A 2,500-nucleotide genomic window follows, 5' to 3' on the forward strand; every position below is an offset into this window, starting at 1 on the left:
GTCGGGACTCTGTTTGCATGTATTAGCTCTAGAATTACCACAGTTATCCAAGTAACGTGGGTACGATCTAAGGAACCATAACTGATTTAATGAGCCATTCGCGGTTTCACCTTAATGCGGCTTGTACTGAGACATGCATGGCTTAATCTTTGAGACAAGCATATGACTACTGGCAGGATCAACCAGGGAGCTGCGTCAACTAGAGCTGAGCAGCCGGCCGCCCGGGAGTGTGTCCCGGGGGCCCGCGCGAACACGCAAGCGTCCGCTCAATTATTCTGCAAACAGGAGGAGGCTGGGCTCCCCTGCACGATACACCTCGAAACCCTCTCAGGTCCCGGCGGCGCGCAGCGCCGTCCTAAGTACTTGGTCGGGTTCGAGAGAGGCGCAATCGCCCGGAGATAGGCGAGTAGACGCTTTCAGTGCGACCACCCGTGCTCCCAACTGAGCTTGCCGCTGCCGACAGAGGCCCGGGAGCGTGCTGTCGTGGTGTTGCCGGCGGGAGACAACACGCGGCCACAAACAGTGACCGGGCAGCTCCAACGCCAGCGCCACAGAGGGGCAGAGCCCCACTTGGGTGCCAAAGCGAACTCTCCCAGCACAGCGCACGCGCCAACACATCCGCACAGCTGCGATACAAACCACCTGCGAGAACCGCGGGGGCGACCGAGCAGCAGACGGCGTCGCGGCGCCGAGTGCCGGGCGGCGGCGCATCCTCAACGCACACAGTCCTCAATCGGACCAGCACACTGCAGATGTCCACCGCGCTTCGCACCGGGCCCGGGAGGACCCACTTTGGCCGCACGGCGCCGCGCGCTGGGTGCGCCGGCACGCAGATGCGCCGCCTGCCGCGTCCGTCAGCCGGCGCGCCTGCCACTGGGCGCCCCCACCAGCCGGCTGCCGCGCGTGCGCCCACGCAGCGCGCGGCCAGCACGCCGGGCGCCCCCCCCTCACCGGCCGGGGACGGTCCCACCCAGCCACCGCCGCGTATCGCTTCATACCCACATGCCCACTCACGTTCGTGGGTATGACGGGTGTCGCTGAAGCAACCGGTTAATACCTGTACCGATCGTCGATATCAACGATTCACCTCCAGCGCGAACAACCGCGCAACAACGGATTTCCAGTTCATTTGCGTAACTTGGGCAGCAAACGTAGACATCCATCTACATTTGCGACTTCTACGAGTCTTGCATGCCTGGATGTTGTGTGTCACGACGCACTCCATCAGCATACATACACGCTGCGACGTGTGCACGAAAGAACACGTGGAAGGTGGCCAGCGTACGTATACGAATGCCATTGCACAGCTGCGAAGCGCATTCAACACGCGAACTCCTGACCGACGAGCTAGAGGTGACAGGAGGGGAGGGGGGGGCGGGGGCGATATACGTCCTATTGCAGTACACAATACAGTGGATAGCGGGACCATGTGGAAAGTAAGCAACACTCGCAAGATGTGAGGGTACGCACCGTAAAATGAATCAATACGCAGAACACCACAGTGTGCGCGAAGTGAACTATGTTGAGATGGTTGCAATTAGGCAACGCTACACGAATTCCTAGAGTCATATAACTAACAATTACAGGGCAGGTTAGGGCGCAACGTAGGTTAGGTTAGGGCGCAACGTGGGTTAGGTTAGGGCCCAACGTGGGTTAGGTTAGGGCCCAACGTGGGTTAGGTTAGGGCCCAACGTGGGTTAGGTTAGGGCCCAACGTGGGTTAGGTTAGGGCCCAACGTGGGTTAGGTTAAGGCGCAACTTGGGTTAGGTTAAGGCGCAACTTGGGTTAGGTTAGGGCGCAACTTGGGTTAGGTTAGGGCGCAACTTGGGTTAGGTTAGGGCGCAACTTGGGTTAGGTTAGGGCGCAACTTGGGTTAGGTTAGGGCGCAACTTGGGTTAGGTTAGGGCGCAACTTGGGTTAGGTTAGGGCGCAACTTGGGTTAGGTTAGGGCGCAACTTGGGTTAGGTTAGGGCGCAACTTGGGTTAGGTTAGGGCGCAACTTGGGTTAGGTTAGGGCGCAACTTGGGTTAGGTTAGGGCGCAACTTGGGTTAGGTTAGGGCGCAACTTGGGTTAGGTTAGGGCGCAACTTGGGTTAGGTTAGGGCGCAACTTGGGTTAGGTTAAGGCGCAACTTGGGTTAGGTTAAGGCGCAACTTGGGTTAGGTTAAGGCGCAACTTGGGTTAGGTTAAGGCGCAACTTGGGTTAGGTTAAGGCGCAACTTGGGTTAGGTTAAGGCAGAAGTTGGGTTAGGTTAAGGCAGAAGTTGGGTTAGGTTAAGGCAGAAGTTGGGTTAGGTTAAGGCAGAAGTTGGGTTAGGTTAAGGCAGAAGTTGGGTTAGGTTAAGGCAGAAGTTGGGTTAGGTTAAGGCAGAAGTTGGGTTAGGTTAAGGCAGAAGTTGGGTTAGGTTAAGGCAGAAGTTGGGTTAGGTTAAGGCAGAAGTTGGGTTAGGTTAAGGCAGAAGTTGGGTTAGGTTAAGGCAGAAGTTGGGTTAGGTTAAGG

The 2,500-nt window shown here is 57.2% G+C and overlaps 1 non-coding gene across 1 annotated transcript in view; it reads right to left on the reverse strand.

Annotated features, from left to right (window-relative positions):
* The window catches only part of LOC126197268 (small subunit ribosomal RNA), a 1,909-nt gene extending 1,720 nt beyond the window's left edge, over positions 1-189 (reverse strand). The window contains exon 1 of the ribosomal RNA XR_007539644.1: positions 1-189. This exon is cut by the window's left edge and continues 1,720 nt beyond it. This is a non-coding gene — a ribosomal RNA (small subunit ribosomal RNA).
* Between the last annotated feature and the right edge of the window lie 2,311 nt (positions 190-2,500).

This window comes from Schistocerca nitens, chromosome 7 (assembly GCF_023898315.1).
Source record: "Schistocerca nitens isolate TAMUIC-IGC-003100 chromosome 7, iqSchNite1.1, whole genome shotgun sequence".
NCBI lineage: Eukaryota > Metazoa > Arthropoda > Insecta > Orthoptera > Acrididae > Schistocerca > Schistocerca nitens.